At 47.4% G+C, this 21,833-nt stretch overlaps 1 protein-coding gene across 1 annotated transcript in view; it reads left to right on the forward strand.

The window, feature by feature from the left end:
- Positions 1-21,833, forward strand: part of SUZ12 (SUZ12 polycomb repressive complex 2 subunit) — an 819,404-nt gene that overhangs the window by 647,583 nt on the left and 149,988 nt on the right. The gene's annotated exons all lie outside the window — the stretch shown is intronic.

The raw sequence follows: 21,833 nt of genomic DNA on the forward strand, positions 1-21,833 counted from the left end.
GCGCAGGTGGTCGTGAACGGAAGAGTAACGGCCCCGTTTGAGCTGGGCCGGGGCACGCGACAGGGCTGTCCCTTGTCGCCGCTTCTTTTTGCGCTTGCCTTGGAGCCCCTGGCGGAGTGGCTGCGGTGGGAGCCTTCCATCCGTAGTCTCCGTTGGACCCCCGAGTATGAGGACCGCGTATCCCTATACGCTGACGACATCCTTCTGTACCTAGCCTCCCCACGTAAATCACTTATAGTGCTAGTTGATGTTTTACACTCGTTTGGTCGTAACTCCGGTCTCGTCATCAACTGGGCTAAATCGTGTGTGTATGTTCTCTCTGGGGCGGCTCCTATTCTCCCGCGGGGCTGTCCGATCCAGATCGCCCCGCAGGGATTTCGGTACCTGGGTGTCTTCATTACTCTGGACCCGGAGGCCCGGTATGAACAGAATCTACTTCCCCCCCCCCTCCAGCGTCTGCGGGTAGATGTCGCACGCTGGCGGCGCCTGCCGCTTTCGCCGCTCGGCCGGGCGGCATTGTTCAAGATGATGTCTCTGCCGCGTTTTCTGTACGCTTTGCAGAACACTATGGACTTGGTCCCGGCGCGCTACTTCCGTGAGGTGGAGAGTCTGCAACGCCGCCTGTTCTGGGACGGGAGGCCGCGCATTGCTCTGGCTAAGCTGACGCTCCCATGGTTTGACGGGGGGATTGCCCTCCCGGATATTAAACGGTACTATTGGGCCTCCCAGCTCGCTGCCATTAATCATGGCCTCTACGGGCCCGCCCTAAACCCGGCATTTGAAATGGACAAGATGCTCCTGCCAGGTGGCGACTACAATCGAGCGCTCTACTCTAGCGCGCCCGACGCTCGTCTGACGGGCCCCACGCGTGTTATGGTGCAAGTCTGGCACGCGGCCAATGTAGCTATGGGGTGGAAGGACCGTTTGACCCGGGCATCACCTCTATACGCGTCTGAGCGGTTAGGTTCCCTGTGGACCTCTAAGGGCTTCGAGAAGTGGGACATAATAGGTATCAGTAAAGTGGGGGATCTTTGGACGAGGGGAGGATTTAAAACGTTCGATATGCTGCAGACGGAATTTCAGTTGCAGGGCAGTAAATACTTTCGGTATTTGCAGGTCCGTCATGCGCTGGGATCCGTCTTTTCGGACGCTGCCTCCATCCCGGAATATTCCCCCCTGGAGGATAGAATGCTGGATGGGCACGTCCCGGACAGCACGATCTCACTTATATACAAAAAGCTCATAAACGACCGCTCGGGCCTGTTGACTGCCCTTCGTGCGGCTTGGGTTGCCGACGGGCTGGAGTTGGACGACGAGGACTGGACCTCCGCGGTGGCCTCCCCGAAGGAGGTGGCCATACCGGCTCGCCTTCGCTTCGTCCAGCTTAAGATACTCCACCGGGTCTACATGACGGGGCCAAAGCTTCTGCGTATGGGCTATGCTGGAGATGGGTTGTGTAAGCGTGGGTGTGGTGCTTTGGGGACCTTTATGCATATTTTGTGGGAGTGCCCGGAGGTAGAGGGGTTCTGGCGTGGTGTACATGAGGTGCTGCGACTGGTTACGCATGTGGCGCTGTTGCCTGAAGCGAGGAGATGCCTGTTGAATGTGTGGGAACCGACTGATTACTCGGCGCCGCAGACGTGGTGGGTGACTCTGGGATATATGATAGCCAAGCGTGATATTGCTCAACTGTGGGGATCCCAGAGGCCCCCGACGGTCTCGGCCTGGAAAGAACACATGGACTGGTGCATGTTTCGCGAAAAGGTGGTGTATGTGGCGAGGGGTAAGCCTGGGACATGGGTGAAAGTATGGGGCCCCTGGAACGCCTACCGAGGGGGTATCTGCGCACCACCGCTGCTGCCTGATGCCTCGCCAGCCCCATCCCCTTAGCCGACTCATTCCCCCGCTGCCGAGCATTGGGTTCCCCCAGTCCTCGCTCTGCTCTCTTCCCCCTCCTCACACTTCTGTGTATAGTTGGGATCCCCCCTCTTGGGGAGCACGTGCTGCCCTTTTTTTGATAGTGGGTTGCCTTGTGGGTGTGGTTTTAATTTTTGTTCTTAATTTAAAATGAAACCGCATAATGGGGCCTGGATGATGTGGCTTTTGACATTGTTACCTACTGTGAAATGCTACTCCTGTAATGCCACGTGTTCCATAAATGTATGTCGTATGTTCCTATCATTGCTAGCGGCCGGCCGGAAGGTTGTGGGCCCATACTTGTATACTTTTAAGACTTGTAATAAACGGTTTAAAAAAAAAACCAAAAAAAAAAACATTGTCATGTAGGACCCAGTTGATCATCTACAACAGCACCAGCTTCATTGTCAAGGACACTATCTACGGTCGAACCATTGTTGATGACGACAGCCCCAATGACGTAGAGAGCGTTATCATCCACAACATTACCAAGGATGTCTCTATTATCGACATCAACACCATTTTCTCCATTCCAATCACCTTATGACCCTTTCCAGTGACGATACATCTTACAATACAAATTCTGGACTCCAAATTTGAAGGAGAATGCAATGACTAAGTTGCCTCATACTGCTTATAGTCCAGCTACAGTTGACTGTCCGCGACGCAGGCCCTTAGGATGTTGCTGCATGAATTAGTAAATTTTGCTGCATCAAAAGTGAAACATTTGCGGCACTTGATTGTGTTTTTAGCCGCATATTTGCCGCACTTTATTTTGTTTGACTTCCTCCTACCACAAACATGTTTATGTAGGGCTGAGGGATGATGCCCTATCCTACAGCTTTTGCAGTAAACCACTGTTTAAACTTCCCAATCTTGGATGTCAGTTGTACATAGTGAGCTGACACCATATGCTTTATCTATTCATGGAGTATTTTGTATGGCCCGAACACACCTGAACTTGTTTGTTTTGATAATAAACATTAGAAAGCGTATTTAGGTATCAGTACATAGCGTTTGATGCAGTTATCTAAAAGACATGTGTTTGAATCCTGATGACACCAACATAAATTCTCAACCTTCTCAGGTTGTTAAATATCGGCAGTTCAATTGCCCACACATAACAGTAGAAGTGAAAGCAGCAATTTCCAATGCAATGAATTGGGGTGAGGAAAAATTATTTTTTTATATTTCAGGACACATATATATTCCTTAGCATTCTATTTTTCTGTCCTGGGCTTGGACAGTAGGTAGCTGTGGTTTTAAGAGCCAAATTGGATACAGCTTTCTAAATTCTATTCTGTGCACTTAGCATGTAAACTAATGTGCACACATTATCAACGATTCAGATGTGCAACTTACACCAATGTTCTAGAGTAAAACTGGTGTTGCTGCAATAGATCAGTTTATCCAGTATTGGGGTATCTTTCATAGATTCACATGCCTGAATCATTCCCCGTCGCCGAGATGGGAGTCCCGCGGTAAAATACAAAAGTAGTGCCATGAGTAATAAATAGGCCAAAGGCTATATCTTAGTAGCTTATCTACGTCCTTATATGAAAAGGACTAAAAGTCAGCTCCAACCAATAAGCTATCGGCACCCTCTAGAACACTCCCAACAGAAGCAGTTCTCCTCAGATTTTCACTGCACGTCGTGTGTGAAGGGAGTCTCCCTGAGCTTGGCTCAGTTTCTTCAGCTATTACTTATCCAAGATTAAACTTAATGTTTAATTTCTCTGACCCTGGCGCTAATATGGCTGAGTGGCAGTAAACAAGGTAATAGACTATGAAATATGTCTAACCTTTTCCTCAAAACTCACGTTCTGAGAGATGAGGCTTATATACTACAGAAACTTAAATCCGTCACTTCTGATGAGGACAATGAGGATTCCTTCACCTCATAGGAGAGGTCAAAGGGAGAGGTCACACCAAGAGTCTCCAGCGGGCGCACAAGAACGCCATAAAGACTTGCCTTGAGTCTTGATAAGGCATTTCTCATTGAGAGAGGTAATAAAAATGAAAAAGAACTCCTCAGAGGCAGACCCTACTACTCCCTATTTATCCCTGACATCCTCATAACTTGGCAATAAGGTGTCTATAACAAAACTCCATCCCTGCTATTACTGCCTCACCAATATTGATCTCATCTACGATGGCCTCATCTACGATGGCCTCCTACGAAAGCCTCATCTATGACGGTCGTCAATGATGCCCTCACCTCGTCGACGACGGCCTCATCTACGTAGGACAGTCAACGACGGCCTCATCTACGATGTCCATCTACATGACCTCATCTATGATGGTCTCACCTACGAATGGCCTCATCTACGATGGCCTTATCTACAATGGCATTGTCTAGGACAGCCTCCTCTCAATGACATCCTCATCTACAATAGTCATCTACGACGGTAGTCTATGACAGCCTTATCAATGAGGCTTCATCTACGAATGGCCTCTTCTACGAATGGCCTCTTCTACGAATGGCCTCTTCTACGAATGGCCTCACCTACGAATGGCCTCACCTATAATTGTAATTGTAATTGTAATGGTATTTGTAGAGCGCGATTGCTGCCCATGGGCGTCCAAGCGCTAAGCTGACCAGAAGTGACGGAGGAGGTGCTATGGTACAGTGGGTTTGTCAAACAGCCATGTTTTTAAGTTTTTGCGGAATGATAGAAGATTTGAGTTGGACCGGAGTGGGAGGGGAAGGTCGTTCCAGAGCCTGGCGGTATTCAGCGAGAACATTCTTCCCCCTGCTCTGGCTCGCTTTACTCTGGGAATGACGGCAAGGAAGGCCTCCTTTGATCGTAGGTTCCGGTTGGGATGGTAGGGGTTAACAAGATTTCTGTTGATCGCTGGGCTTGTGTTCCAGAAAGTGCGGTGCGCCAGGCACAGTGCTTTGAAGGCTATCCTCTGCCTCACTGGCAGCCAGTGGAGAATTTTTAGGGCAGGTTTAGCAGACTGAGTGCGCGGGATTTCTAGCAAGGAACGAGCTGCACAGTTCTGGACAACCTGCAGTTTTCGAAGTGTAAACTCAGGTGCCCCCATGTATAGGGCATTGTTCGAGTCAAGGCGAGACTGGATTAGCCCTTGGACCGCAACCTTTTTGGCTTCTAGTGGCAGCAGTGGAAGAACCTTCCTCAAGGTTCTTAGAAGGCCAAAGCATGTGGCAGATAGTTTAGTGGCCTGGGTGGAGAAGGAGAGTTTGCTGTCCAACCATACTCCCAGGCTCTTCACGCTTTCCTTTGGGGTGGGGGGGGGACCCAGTGCATTAGGCCACAGGGAGGTGAATGGAACTGGAGAAGGTGGGCCTAGGAGCATGAGTTCCGTCTTATCTCCATTTAATTTAAGGGAGGAGTTGGTCATCCAACCCTTTATGTCCTCTAGGCAGTGTAGCAGATCGGCAGGGGAGCACTTACTGTTCTCGGTGGCCAGCGAGACCACCAGCTGGGTGTCGTCGGCGTATGACACGATTTTGATGCCATGTGGTTCGACGACACTTGCCAGCGGCCTCATGTAGACGTTGAACAGCACAGGGCTCAGGGAAGAGCCCTGTGGTACTCCGCAGCTCAGGGGTTTGCTTGAGGATACTGTTACACCGTCGAAGATCTGAAACGACCTCCCAGACAGAAAGGATTCCAGCCACCTTAAAGCGTCACCTGAAACTCCGATGTTATGGAGACGGTCCAGCAAGGTGGAGTAGCTGACCGTATCGAATGCGGCGCTTAGATCAAGGAGGATCACTGCCACTGATCCTCCTTGGTCCAGAATCCTTCTAGTATCTTCGGTGACTGCTAACAAGGCGGTTTCTGTCCCGTGTTGAGGTCTAAAACCTGTCTGAGATGTGTGTAACAGCGAGTGATCCTCCAGGTACTGCACCAGCTGGGCATTTATGTGCTTCTCTAGCACCTTGCTCGTCCAAGGAAGGAGTGAGATGGGACGGTAACTTGACAGATCGTTTGGGTCTAGGCTCGGTTTCTTTAGCAGTGCCCGTACCATGGCCTGCTTCCAGGCAGTGGGGACAGAGCATGCAGAGATGGACGAGTTCAAGAGATCCAAGATTACAGGCAGGATGGTTTTACTTGCCTGCATCAGGATATCTGGAGGGGCAGGGTCACGGGGAGATCCCGACTTGACCGCACGGGCCACTTTGCCTAAAGTGTCGAGGTCAAGGGGGAGAAAGTGCTCGAGCGACGGCTGGCCTGGACGGGGGGGTGGTCTGAGGCGAGATGGTTTGAATGCTTCCGGGGGGGTAGCTGCAGGTGGAAAGGTGGAATAAATTTTTGAAACTTTGTTATGGAAAAAATCTGCAAGCTCGTTACATTGCTTCTGGGATTTGATAGGGGGGGGAGCCGTGGTGGCGCTAGAGCATTGTTTTATAATTTGGAAGATTTCCTTAGGTTTGGACTTCGCTTCCATTATTTTCTCTGAAAAGTAGGTAGCCTGGGCTGCTCTAATCCCTTCTTTATATACCTTGATGGCCTCTTTATAAGAGGTCTTCTTTTCTGGGAGGAAATCTAGGCGCCAAGCTCTCTCTTTTTGTCTGCAAGTGCGTTTTAGCTGTTTTAGAGAGTCAGAAAACCATGGGGCAGATTTCTGAAGTCTCTTAGAGGAGGATTTACGCATCGGGAGAGTGGAGTCTAATGAACGGGTGATCCAGTCTCTATAGATGTCATTTCCCACATTAGGATCCGAGCAGGGGGAGGGGCAAGTGGAATCCAGTTGGTGCAGCCAGGATTCCAACGGGAGTTTTGACCAGTTCCTCCTGATGGTCACTTGAGGGGGTACTTGGGGATTTTTATAAGTGGCCCACGAGAAGGGGACCAGAAAATGGTCTGACCACGGAAGGGGGATGGGTGGATCAACCGTTAGGTCCAGGCAGTTGCTGAAAATGGGGTCTAGCAAATTGCCTTTTCCATGGGTCGGAGCCGCCACCAGCTGGGTGAGTTGGAGGGCCTCCAGATCTTCTAGTAAGTTCCGTGCGATGTGATCAGTAGGGGAATTAAAATGAAGATTGAGGTCCCCCAGAATCGTGTGGTTGGCTGATGTGAGGGTTCTTTCCGCAATGATTTCTGGCAGGGACCTGTGGAACATGTTTGCAGGTTCCGGGGGGCGATAAATCAGGGTGCCTGAGAAGGAGTTGTTTGCATCGAACTCTAAGCAGAAAGTTGCGCTTTCACAGTCAGGGATAGTGTCTGCCGAGAAACGGCATTGGTACTGGCTTTTCAAGATGATCGCCAGACCTCCGCCTCTGCCGACCGGTCTATCCACTCTGAGAATGTGATAACCTACGGGTAGTGCTCGCACCACGTCTGGATCGGAGTGGGCAGTGAGCCATGTTTCTGTCAGGAAGATTGCGTCAGGCTTTTTCTCCTCGAGCAACATGGCAATCTCCGTATGGTGTTTCGGCAGAGAGCGGCAGTTTAATGCAAACATATGGAACACCTGTACCTTTGCCGACGGAGTTTTGCGGAAGAGGTGCTTGCATCCCTGACATGAGCTGGGTAGTTCGGTGGGGACATATATAAGAGGGCATTGGGAAGTACAGAACCTACCTATTTTGTGTAGGGCCGCCGAGCTATAAATCCTGCTCTGGGCGGGGAAGGGGCCAGGGGTTGTGGCCCTGGGTCCCGGCTGGTCGCGGACGGGCGCAGACGGGCTTGCCTTTGGCGCGCCTTCGGCGCGCAGACGGCGCTCCCGCTGCGCTCGTCCGCTGCGCTTCCTGTAGATGCACATTTGTAGGGCGAGGGGGCGTGGCCTCTAGTGGGCGTGTCCGGCGAGAGCGCCTGCTCTGATGGCGGCCGCTTTGTTATTGTAGTAGCGCTACAGCGTATGCACCGCTGAGTGCTTCAGGGGGTCTTTTGGCAATTCAATTGGTTTAAAAAACAGATTTAACAAGTGACACCACACAAGATTTAAAACTTGGATTAAGTAAGAGATGCCGTCAACATTTCAAGTCCTACATATTATCTATGGAAAAATGGCAGGCTTTAGACCGTGTACTAGCTACCAAAAACCCAGCAGTGAATGGAGTTAACGGACAATTTTCATTTTTATATTTTACATGTATTGTACTTTTGTATATCTTTTTTATGCTTTACTGGATACCAGAAACAATATTTTTCTACCTCAGATGTACAGCTTTTAGGATAAAAAAATATATATGTCTGTTATTTATAGCTTTTGTATGCCAAAAATAAAAATACATTTTTTACGGCTTTCTGGTTGTACATGTCACTGAGTTGTACTTAATATAACCTTCACTCTGTATACTTTTTGATATTTATATTGTTTTGGCTAGAGCCATATATTAGTTGCATTGTCCATCTGCCACTTCTGCTTTGTGCTACTTCTTAATAATAAATATTTAAAATATTTGATCTTGTTTCATTGCATCTGTATCACATTCTGTTCTAAGCCACGTACCACTGAGCCTCGCCACCAATTGGGCTGGACTTTTGACTTCTTCACTTGGGCGATCTTTATTGCCGGTCAATTGAAATCTCCTGTAATGGTGACTATGAGTTTAAGCGGTAATGGTATCTCCAAAAGTGTAATTCTTCTAAGTAGTTCTGAGGTGTCGTAAGTACCACACTCAATAAAAGTGGGAGCGTGTCAGCCACAAGTCTCTAATAAGCTCGTCGATGGCATTGTCTATGACGGTCGTCTACGACAGCCTCATCTATGATGGTTGTTCATGACGGTCATCGATGATGACGACCTCATCTGCGATAACCTCGCCTACATAACCATGTCTACGATGGCCTAGTCTATGATGAGATCATCTACGATGGCCTCATCTATGACTACATCCTGTACAACGGCCTCATCGATGACAAAAGATTGTCAACATCAGCATAGTCGTCTGCTTCTACCTAGGCAACTATGATCTCAATGGCAATGCACCATAGTTAAAAACAAGTACAGAAGACAGATAGTCCAGAATAACTTAATGACACAAATGAAGGGGACTAATACGAGTAAGTCTATAACAGCACCCAATATATGGAGAGGCAATATGTGGAGCAAATTCACTACTTCGCTCCGCTTCCAACTTTACAGCATAGGTCAGATCTATGTCGTTCTAGTACTAAACCTTTAGGGGGTGTTACAGGACTACTCCTAACACTTTCCCGAGACTGCAAAGCCACATTGTGCCCGGTATATCCGCATACTCCGATTCTCCTGCCACAAAAGAGTTATCCCAAGGTTAAAAAAAAGGAAAGAAAATGTTTACTTTCCTTTCCTGGGAACGACCCATTCATATCTGGTCTTGATAGGGAGAAAGCCCACAGCTGCTGGATTCCCCACCAGATGATTTTTGATGGTTTCCAGACCCTTAGGAACGTGCAGCCAAACGCTTCTAACTTCCAAAAGCAGATAAGAAATGGTCTGTTCTCCTTCTGATTTTAAATAGAAAAGCTGTGAGACCTATTCTAATTGTTGATTTATCCGGGAGGAATCGCAATCATGAGAAACCCTGTCACGTATAAGCCAGACATACCAGCAAGGAGACGTTCTCAACTATGCCTGGTGTTACTGTGTGGGCTGCCCAATCACTGGCAATATGGGGCTGGTATAATTACGAGATGTAGTTCAACATTGACACATACATAGAATTTCTGCAGGAAGACAGATGGGGCACACATTACAAGAAATAAATATAAAAATAATTATATATATAGATGGAGATATATATGGATATAGATATGGATATTCTGCAGGGGTTGAAACCTCCTCAGTAAATATATATTGCGCTATAGATATAGCCTCAATAGGTAATTCACAACTGGCAGGGCCAGTGGTCCTTAGACGCCGATGTTGGTACAAGACCACTGAATATAGAACCTGAGGTGCAAATCTATCTACTATTTTTAACATACCATTGCGATGTTCTGTTTGGCAAGCACGTTGACGACACCTTGCAAGCAGTCAAGGATGACTCTGACACTGCAATATTTTTTGTCACATTCAATTTCAGAAGAAACACTCTTTTGAGGCACTTGTGAAACAGATACTCATCTGTATCCAGAACGATGCCAAAGGTATCAGACTTAATGAAGCTATCAGTAGCCTTTAGGCTAGCTTACCTACAGTGACAATGTTCTAGTGCTGCTTACACCATACTCTGGGAGAAACAGTTCCAAAATGGTGTCATCTACTCCACCAAAAGGAAGGTGACCCCCTCATCTGCATCTGCTTCGAAAAGGAGTGATGGCTACGCTACCCGGAGGTTCCATAGAGAAAGGAGTACATTTTAAGCAAACCGGCTACTAGTCTTGTTTTTCTTCATAGACACGAAAATAAAGGATTGGCTATCCATCGTAGACCTCTGGAAATCAAACAATTACTTCTGAAAGCAATACTGTTACGTGGTCACCCTCTCCGACACCACATGACAGCTCTGAATTTACAGGATTCGTACTTCCACTTTCCTCTCACACTTAGCTTCAGTTCAACTTCCTGCATTTTACCAACTGCATAGCCCTGTGGCAGTTTCTTTCAGGATGAAGGGTCATCAGGTATTCCCCTACCTCGGCAACTGGTTGATTTAAGTACCAAAGACATTTTAATTGTCCACAGCCACTGAAGCTTGCTTAAAGTTGTTTCACAAACTAGGTCCCCTTGTGAATTATCTAACATCATCAACTCATTCATGTATTTATTTATTTTAGCGAACTTATAGCGCGCATAGCTGCCCCAGCAATGGGGGGTCCCAGCGTGATCAGAGACACAGGAGGGTGGCATGTCGAAAAGCCGTTATGCAACAGAGCGGTAAAGCCAGGTCTTGATCGCTTTACGAAAGGTCAGGTGAGTCTGGATCTCTCTAATTGAAAGTGGAAGCCGGTTCCAAACTTGCGCCGCACGGCAGCGAAATGAACGACCCCTGGCTTTTGCTCTCACAACCCGAGGGACATTTGCCAGCATCTGATTGGCCGATCTGAGGGGCCGCTGAGGCATATACGGTTGAAGCAGCTCAGCCAGGCCCAAAGGGGCCTGTTGGTTGAGAATTTTATGAGCGACACAAAGAGTTTTAAATTGAATTTGTTTCTCAACGGGCAGCCAGTGTAGTTTGGGTAGGACATGAGAGACCGACACAGATCTCGGGAGTGCCACCACCATGCGTGCTGCAGCATTCTGGGTCCTTTGCAGGCGCTGGACACAGGATTTGTTTGCCCCAAGATACAATGAATTTCCATAATCCAGTCTGGATAGTATTGTCGCCTGGATGATGGTCTGACGAGCTCTAGGGGGAAAGAAGCCAGAAGATTCTGTTCCTAGTCCGCAACACTTGATACTGTTCAAGACAAAAGACTTTCTATCCTAAGCCAAGCAACTAAAGTTGTAGGAAGTGGCTCCAAAAAAAAAAAAAGCAATCCGTGCGTTGGATAAATTAGCTTCTGGGCAGCATGTCCTCAGCTATCAATATGATCCCTTCTTGCGCACCTGGAAATTAGACTCTTACAGGTACAGCTACAAAACAATAAATGCAATCTAAAAAATCGTTCCGGGGCCTGGTGATCTTTGCACATGTATGATGAAAACCTCAGACTTGTGGTCCCAGATCTCCCACCTATTGGAGGGCATCACGTTTTTACCCTAAATTCCTCACTTCGTAATGACTGTAGATGCCACCCTGGAGAGCTGAGGTCGTCTTCTACAGACCCTTCAAATTCGAGGAAAATGGTCTCTGCTCCAAAAGACAATGCATATCAATCGTCTGCAGCTCAAATCCATCCAACTCTGTCTCCAAGTTATCCTGCCAATGATAGCAGAGTCTTCGGTGTTAGTTTGCACAGGCAATACCACCAGCATGCAATGAAGCGGCCTCCACGAATAAAGTTTGATCGGTCAGCACCAAATCGTTCTGGGACAAACTGGCTCTAGATTTCTTTGCAACAAACGAAACCCGCAAATGCCAATTCTATGCAACTTGTCATCCACATCCAGGATCATGAAGGAAAACTTTGACACATAGTCTAGGATCTCGGTTTAATTTTTCCCCTGATACCTTTAATACGTAAGGTTCTCAGCAACAGAAAAGCCGAGCAGGGTTCTCTCATCTTGATAGCCGCCACTAATTTAATGCATGGCTCCTGAATTCTTTCAATTTAAGGATTTGACTATTACACAGGAGTATAAAGACATTATTGCCAGGTCTTGTGCGGATGGCACCTACAAGACTTACAGATTGAGATGTAAGCAATTCTGTCTCTGGTACCATCAAAACAACTTGCATCCATGTATCTCTGCTTCAGAGCAAATCTTACCATACCTTGGCAAAATCAGGACTAATATATTCATCTAGCAGCTATATCTCGATATAGACGCCCCCCTAAATGTCTGTCTCTTTGTTCTGCCGGAATTGTACAGCAATTCAGGAAAGGCTTGTTTCGAATGTATCCACCTGTTAAGGCTTCACCTCCTGAGTGGCACTTAAACATAGTCCTGTCGCAATTGATGAAGCAACCCTTTGAACGAATCTATAGGGCTGACATCTAATGCCTGGCAAGTAAAGTGGCTCTTCTACTCGCCCAAACATCAAACAGGAAGGTTAGTGAAATTCAAGCGTTAACTATAAAACATCCTTTTTCTTTTTTTGTAAAATAAATCGTTATCCTCCAGACGAATCGAATCCCAGATTCATCCCTAAGGTTCCTTCACAATTCCATTTAAACAACCTGTCATTCTTGAGTTTTACTCATAACTATGTAATTCTGCGGGCGAATCCCAAGTTCATTCCAAAGGATCCCACGCAATTTCACTTGAACGAACCGGTAATGCTACAAACTTTCTTCCCAAATCCATCCAGTCCAGCTGAAAGGACATTGCATTCATTGGATGTAAAAAGGGGTTTGAAGTTTTATCTTCAAAGGACTAAGGATATTAGAAAGACGGATCAACTGTTAGTGACCTACGGTCAAGGAAAACAGGGAACAGCTGTTACAAAGCCACAATACCCAGATGGGTCACATCTGCCATTCAATTCTGCCACGAAAAAGCCAACAAACCTCTTAAGTTGATAGCTAAAGCTCACTCCACCAGAACTGTCGCTGCATCCACAGTTTTGTTCGCTGGAGTTACATTAGACAAGATTTGCCGTGCTGCGACATGGAAGAATGTCCACACGTTCACAACACATTGCTTCCTCCAATCTGCACAATAGGAGGATGCAGTGGTTGGACAAGCTGTTACGTCATCTCTTTCACTAAGGTCAGATTCTTATTTCTTTAATGCTTGTCTTTTAGTAGCTTTCTTTACTGTTGCATTGCTTACAGTGTTCATGCTCCTATGTTTATCAGCTAATACGTTTCTTATGCTGATATTCACTGTATGATTATTGCTTTTATGCTTTGTCATTGCAATGTTTCAAGATTGTGGATGTATATTAGGAGTTTTAAACTACATGTCTCCCACCATCCGCAAACGACAGTACAATTGGGAAACTGCTTGCTATTCTGATTCAGGCATGTGAATCTATGAAAGATACCCCAATACTGTATAAGAAAACAAATTACTTACCTGTAACTACAGTTATGCAGTGTGAATCTTTCTGGATTCACTATGCTGTACATTATTCCGCGATCTGGTGGTTGGGTCCGGATTAGTAGTCCTTTTTTTTTCTTCTTCTTCTTTTGTGTAGCCCAGGTGGGCGTCGACGTCCCACCATTTGGTGTACCTCTCATGACGTCGGCGTGCTTCCTGCGGAAGTTCCACCTTTGGGGCGCCATCTTCAGATTCTTTTTTCCGCCGTTGGGTCTGGATCGTCATCGAGAAGCTCCAGAGTTTTAAACGAAGGAAGAAGGAAAATACGTGAGTTTCATCGAAGGAGAACTTACAGAAGACTACAGAGCGGAAAGAATTACAGATCCTCGAAATTCTTTGACGCCCATAGGAAAATGCGCATTCAGGGACTCTGAGCGCAATGGACAAGACACCATTTAAATTCTGCCCTAACTGCTACCACAAGTACGCGCAGAAGGACCCACATCCGGTCTGCAACCTTTGCCTGCCGATCGACCACGAGAGCAAGTACTGCAACGCCTGTTCCGCATTCACGCCGAAGACACTCCGGGTGAGAGAAAGACAGAGGAGAGCCAACTTCAACATGGAAGGCAAGGGGTAAGGCCCCGTCGCTGTACGATCTGGGCCTCTCCACCGACGATGAGGACAACATCGCCGAAGGACCTGATGTCTTCACGGTCGCAGAGACCGATAAGAAAACGCCTGACGAGGTAAGAGACACATCGAGTACGAAACCCCCGAAAGGGCCCCGAAAATCTGAAAGTGACTCTCGAACAACCGAGTCAAAGTCCTCAAAAGGAACACCGGTGACACAAAATTCGGCGACCGCGAGTGGATCCAAGGACAGAAGGCCCAGCGGATCCTTCGAGAAGGACTCCCAGGTGCCGAAGGCCGCCGAAAGACAAGAGTTCGTCGAAGCAGGCCCACGAGGTGGGGCGCTCGGCGACGAAAGACAAGGCCGCGTCGACGCAAGCTCCGTCGAAGAGACCTGCGGTCGACGCCGAACACGTCTCCGAAATGGAGAAGAAAAAGAGAAGACTCGAGGCGGAGATAGAGAGCATCCTTCAGAGGAAGAAGGAGTTCGACGAAAAAATGAAGAAATTCAAGATCCCAACGATCCAGTCAACGGAGGTCATCGAGATCGAGGAACAGGAAGAATTCGACGCCGAAGAGCTGTCGAAGGATCCGGAAGAGGAGGAAGAAGGCCCCTACTATGAGGGAGAATATGAAGAAGAGGATCAGCAGTCGATCTACGGCTCGGCGCCGTCGACGACTCCGGAGCTGGAATGGCAGGACATCGACACCAAAAATCCCGAAGAGCCCGTGGAGACTTATCCTTCGAGGCCTTCGCTGCCAGACGACATCAGGGCATACAACATGGTTGTCAAGAGCGCTGCAGCAGCTTTTGGGGTGAAATTGGACGTGGAGAAGCCGAAAGCAGATTTCCTACTCTAAACTCTGCTCCCCATCCAGACAAGGAGCCAGTTCCTCCCCATGCTCCAAAGCGTGATGAACCAAGGGAAGGAGGCGTTTAAGGACCCAGCAACATGCCGGTCCATCACGCCCAGAACGGAAAAGTACAAGCACTCCTCGCAGGATCCTCCTTACATCAAGGGATCGGTCACTGCCGACTCCATCATTGCTTCCACGGCCAGGAAAAGAGCCAATGTGCCGGCGACCTCGGGACCACCTCCTGATAAGGAGAGCAGAAGTATGGACCTCACTGGAAGGAAGGTAGAAAGAAACTCCGCAATGCACTGGTGCATGGCAAACTCTAATGCGCTACTGAACAGGCACCAGTACCAGCATTGGGATGAGATGGGGGAACTAATCAAGCATCTCCCAGAAGAGTACCGACAAAGGGCTTCCCATCTAGTGGAGGAGGGGGAAGAATATCGCCAACTCATGCATGAAGACTGCATTGGACGGGGCTGAGACTTCGAGCAGACTAATGGCCATAGGGATCACTGAAAGGAGGCAGGCCTGGCTCAGAATTTCTGGATTCAAACAAGAGGTCCAGAACAACATACTGAACACCCCTTTAAACGGTGAAACGCTGTTCGGGGCACCGGTGGACGAGAAGCTCTCCCAACTGAAGAAGAAAAATGAGACGGCAAGGTCCATGGGGGCCCTGCAATTCAGAGGGATGAGAAGAGGCACCCCAGCTCGGAGACCCTACGGAAGGGGAGGTAACCAGCAGAGAACGTCAGACCAAGCATTCCAGCAAGGACAGCAGGGTGACAGTCACAGTCAACAAGGACAGCAGAAGCAGAACTGGCAGTACCAGCCTTGAGGCCAGTCCTTTCGCGGGAGGGGAAACTGACGTGGCCAAAGAAGAAGAGGGGGAGACCAACCCTCATCTAAGTGACTTTGCACGCAAGGAGACGCTCACCCCAGCATACCCCGAGGGGTGAAGCGCAAAATAAGCACAGTGAGGGGGGGTACACAAAACAAGCGCCTACGAGCATACAACCCCGGTAGGCGGAAGACTGGGGCTTTACCTTCAACAATGGCAAAAAATAACCTCAGACAAATGGATACTCAACGTCATACAGCACGGATACTGCATAGAGTTGGAGAAAAGGCCCCCAAACAGGAAACCAAAGAGAAGACAACGCTCTAGTCAAGAGCTTGCTCAACTCAGGGAAGAGGCGCAACAACTACTCCAAAAGGAGGCCGTAGAACCAGTGCCATGCAGAGAAAGGAACAAGGGAGTGTACTCAAACTACTTCCTGGTCCCAAAGGTGGACGAAACACTAAGACCCATCCTGGAGCTACGATTCCTAAACAAATTCATAAAGACGCAAAAATTCAAAATGACATCACTACAAGAAGTGCTACCTCAAATACAAGGCGGACACTTCATGTCCACTGTGGATCTCAAAGATGCCTACCTGCACATCCCGATGAACAGGCGCCACAAAAACCTGTTGAGGTTCAACATCAACCAGGATCATTACCAATTCACAACCCTGGCATTCGGTCTAAAGTCCGCACCAAGGGTTTTCACAAAATGCCTTGCAGCAGTAGCAGCGTACCTAAGGAGGGAAGGGATTCATGTGTATCCTTACCTAGACGACTGGCTAATCAAAGCAAGTACTCGCGACAAGTGCGAGGAGCATGCAGAGCGGGTGACAAGAACACTAACAAGCCTGGGGTTCTCGATACACTGGGGGAAGTCGTCAATGGAACCAGAACAGGCGAAGATCTTCCTGGGAGCGCAGATCAACACCTTAGACAAAACAGTCATGCCCAGCGACAGGAGAACGATAGCCCTGCTGAAGGAGACGCGTCTCTACCAGAAGGGGCGAGCTCTGACAGTGAGAACAGCGAGCAAGATCATGGGCATGATGGCGTCATGCATTCACCTAGTCCCCAATGTACGTCTTCACATGAGACCATTCCAGGAATGGCTGCAACAACAATGGTCACAAGCGAACGGAAGTTGGGAGGATCTAGTAGTTGTTACGCACGCAGTGCAAGAGGAGATAGCATGGTGGAACAGGGAGAACATAACTATAGGAAAGCCCTTGACACCACCAAGCCCAACTGTGACCATTACCACAGACGCATCCCAGATAGGATGGGGAGCGCACATGAACAAGCTCAGAGTGAGGGGTCTGTGGACTCCAGCAGATGCGGTCAGACACATCAACTACCTGGAATTGAAGACCGTACTGCTAGCCCTGAAGGCCTTCCAGAGGCAGCTATACAACCAAAAAGTGTTGATACAGACGGACAATACTACCACAATGTTCTACATCAACAAGCAGGGAGGCACGCAATCGCTCCCCCTTTCAACTCTGGCACAAGAGATTTGGAGATGGGCCATCCCACTCAAAATAGACCTGCTGGCAATACACCTACCAGGGAAAGACAATGTGGAAGCCGATTGGCTCAGCAGGCAGACCTCGGCATCTCACGAGTGGGAGCTCAATGGACAGGAAACGCAAAGGCTATTCAAAAGGTGGGGTACAGCGACAATATACCTGTTTGCAACACGCCTGAATGCAAAGTGCCGAAACTTCGCATCCAGACAACCAGAAAAACAATCCCAGGGGAATGCCCTATGGATAAGTTGGTCAAGGACATTTGCATACGCTTTTCCACCAATACCACTGATACACAGGGTACTCAAGTGCAAGACCAGCAACATGACCATGATCCTGGTGGCACCACAGTGGGCAAGACAGACATGGTACTCACAAATAGTGGAAATGGCACAGGGACCTCCACACAAATTCGCAAAAAGAAAGGACTTGCTCTCCATGCAGAACGGAGAGGTTCTACACCCAGAGCCAGAGAGCCTCGGACTGGCAGCTTGGCTCCTGAAGACATAGAGTTCGCACACCTTAAACTACCTCCAAGCACTATGCGAGTGCTGCGGGAGGCAAGAAGACCAACAACACGGAAATGTTATGGGGAAAAGTGGAAAAGGTTCACAATGTGGTGCAGCAAAAATAAACTGCAAGATAAAATGACAAAGAAATCAACGGTGCTTAGATACCTCACACACCTTCTAAAGGCGAAACTTTGCTCATCGTCGCTGAGGGTCCACCTAGCAGCGATCGTAGCTTACACACGAGGTGAGACAGGAGGAAGCTTCTTTACGTCACGGGTAGTAAAGAGATTCCTGGAAAGGGCAAAAAGAATAGCGCCACCATAGAGGATGCATGGAACCTCAACATAGTCCTGACGGAACTTATGAAGGCGCCCTTTGAGCCCATTCACAAGGCCTCCCTCCAAATGCTAACAATGAAGAAAGCCTTTCTGGTGGCAATAACCTCACTGCGCAGAGTAAGCGAGCTGCAAGCGCTAACGCTGCAAGAGCCCTACATCCAGATACACAAGGACAGAGTCGTAATGAGAACGGACCCACGCTTCATGCCAAAAGTGGTGTCAGCATTCCATTTAAATCAAACAATTCAAATACCAGGTTTCTTTCAGAACCCAGCAACAAGCGCAGAAAGGGCACTGCACACTCTAGACGCTAGAAGGGCGGTGATGCACTACATCGAGAGGACAAAAGAACACAGGAAAACCAAACAGTTTTTTGTGTCCTTCGCAACGAGCTTCCTGGGTAGACCAGTGACAAAAAGAACCATTGCACAATGGATTGCACTAACAATACAATTCTGCCACAAACAGGTGGGACGAGAACTATCCGAGGGGCCACGGGCCCACTCCACAAGGAAGAAGGGAGCAACAATTGCCTTTCTGGCAAATACACCCATTCAAGACATATGCCTGGCGGCAACATGGGCTTCGGTGCACACGTTCACCAAGCACTACTGCGTGGATATACAGATGAACAAGGAAGCACAAGTAGGACAGAAGGTGCTTCGACATATATTCAACGACCAACGCTCATCTTCCACCCAGCCGCCACAGAGATATCAAACGGCTACAAAATCTATGCACAGCATAGTGAATCCATAAAGATTCACGCTGCAAAACGAATGGTTTCTTACCTGTCGGTGTAGTTTTGCAGCTTGAAGATCTTTCTGGATTCACTAGCGAACCCACCCACCTCTGCCAGGAAGATGAGGCAGGAGAAAAAAGGGTGGAGGGACAAAGACTGAAATAACAAGATAAAACTGAAAGGATATATAAGGAAGTTATTTAACGCCTAGGGTTAAAAAAAAAAAAGAGAGAGAGAAAGGAAGGGAAAAAAGAACCCGAAGATGGCGCCCCAAAGGTGGGACTTCCGCAGGAAGCACGCCGATGTCACGAGCGGTACACCAAATGGTGGGACGTCCACGCCCACCTGGGCTACACAAAAAAAAAAAGAAAGACTACGAATCCGGACCCAACCACCAGATCGCGGAATAATGCACAGCATAGTGAATCCAGAAAGATCTTCAAGCTGCAAAACTACGCCGACAGGTAAGAAACTATTCGTTATCCAGTATTGGTATCTTTCATAGATTCACATGCACCCACCCTCCTCCCCGTGAAACCAGTTCTCAGTGATTTTAGGGATATTTACTTACTTACCACTTGCGCTTGGAAAATCTGAGGAGAACTGCTTCTGTTGGGAGTGTTCTAGAGGGTGCCGATAGCTGATTGGTTGGAGCTGACTTTTAGTCCGTTTCATATAAGGACGTAGATAGGCTACTAAGATATAGCCTTTGGCCTATTTATTAATTATGGCACTACTTTTGTATTTTACCGCGGGACTCCCATCTCGGCGGCGTGGAATGAGTCAGGCATGTGAATCTATGAAAGATACCAATACTGGATAACTTTAGTTACAGGTAAGTAACTTGTTTTCGTACTGTTGCTCCAGGCCAGTCTTTTGCATTTAAGGAAACTGAGGCAGAGTCGTGGCTTTCCACTGCTTATTATGTGAGCCTTTTCAGTAAGGACTGTATCTAATGTAATTCAGCAGGGAATTGTAAATCCATAAGTGTGCCAACCCTGATATAACCAAGAAGGCTGGACCTTATTGAGAGGAGTTTAAAGGTTTGCATCTTGATTGACATAGTTCAAACAGGGTTACCTATGCTTCCAGTGGCAGATTAATCAGCTAGAGATAAGTGTTTCCCCTACTCATTACATGCTTGAAAATTGGATGATGGGTGTTATGATGCTTGGTGGTGAATTCTTGGCTGTCAAGATAACATTACAGACTTCAGGAGGAAGGTCAAAAGCTGTCAACTGTTGCTGCTCAATCGCCATGCAAGAAGGTGTAGCGTTTACAGTTTCAGGTGGATAACCCTGCCCCTGCTGCTGTGACAGACATGTTCTGCATGACAAATGCTGTTTGGTAATTACATTAACTGTAATGTACCTAAGAAAATAGATTTTTTAAAAAATTTTAATTCAGATTGGTCCTTGGGAGCCTAACTTTCATTAATTGTTGATGGTCTGCATTGCAGTACTTTCAAATGTATCAACAAGCTCAATGTGGTATTGGCACAAAGCAACTACACAAGTGAACTTTAAAGGCTTTATAGTGCCAACAGCAGGTGTTTTGGAGAGACAGTCGTCCTGTGAATACTTAAGGATGTCAAGAAAAGTACTGTGTAAATCATTTCCAATCCTCAATGCTAATTACTTTTGCGTATGTTATAGGCTGAATGACATTGGTTAGAGTTGAATGCAGATTGTGGGACTGTTTATACTGTTCTCTCACGAGGGCGTATTGATTAGCCTTTTAGCATTCTTCTTGCTGTATCCCACCAAGATATAGAAGTAAGCTTGTCACATGCCTGCAGCGTTAGGACGGTCCTCTCTAGATTTGTGGACTCAACTATACACATACTAAGAGCAGAAGAAGCGGAGGTCAGCTGCAGCAACTTGCATAGAGAATGCATCCCTCACCCTTTAAACGAGGCAAAGTGCAGACTAAACCTGTTTCCTCACAGCACTTTTGACTAACGGAAGGTAGATCTAATGTTTTAAATGAAATTAACTGAAAAAACGCATGCTGCAAGACTTTAATACCGCAAGACACTTTAGGCCACTAGATGGCACATCAATTGCGGTTTCTAAAGAGAGAGTCTGCTTTGGAAAGTTGAGAACAATTGATCTGCTTCAAAAGGAAATTATATTAAATTTGCAATGGTGTTTGTAAAAAAGCACAGACTTTTCACGTGTGTGTCTGTGTGTGTGTGTGTGTGTCTGTGTGTGTGTGTGTTAGTTAGATAGTTAGTTAGATGGATAGTTAGATGGATAGTTAGTTAGATAGTTAGTTAGTTAGATAGTTAGTTAGATAGTTAGTTAGATAGTTAGTTAGATAGTTAGTTAGATAGTTAGTTAGTTATGCTTTAGATGAAGATGACTACCGCGACTGGTTATAGGTCACAGCATTTTGAACCATGCCTTTCTAAACATCCTTATGATAGACCTCGTACAATAAAAAAAAAAGTGGTTTCAGGTGCCTGCTGGAGTTTTAACTTTTTTGCAACAGATGTTGGTACCTCATGCCCACTTCACCACTGCCTCCTCTGCTCGCTCCAAGACATCGGTTTCCAAACTACCTTCGTACTACTAGTCTTGGTGCCAACAACTCCAGATGAGATAGGAGAAGGAGATAAAAACATGAATTGCCTCATAAAGACTGTACAGATGATTTGGATGAATACGTGGCACCTAAAGAAGGTGAAAAGTCCCCCAGACTGCAGATTGGTCCTCCAGATGGCATAGCCCGAATCATGCAATAGTGGAAAGAGCTGCTGCCTCAAATTTAAGCTTGCCTGCATCCTCTGGAACAGCAGTTATTCTTGTATGATTTTAAAGAGCAACCACATAAGATTATAAAAACTATTCCTATACTAGATTTAATCTGGGCAGAAGCCCTAAAGTCAATCAAAACCCAGCACCACGGTTTGGGCAGTGGTGCCTGGTTTGGAGAGAAAGTACGGAGCTCCTGATACAGCTCCAGC

This window comes from Triturus cristatus, chromosome 7 (assembly GCF_964204655.1).
Source record: "Triturus cristatus chromosome 7, aTriCri1.1, whole genome shotgun sequence".
Classification (NCBI taxonomy): Eukaryota; Metazoa; Chordata; class Amphibia; order Caudata; family Salamandridae; genus Triturus; species Triturus cristatus.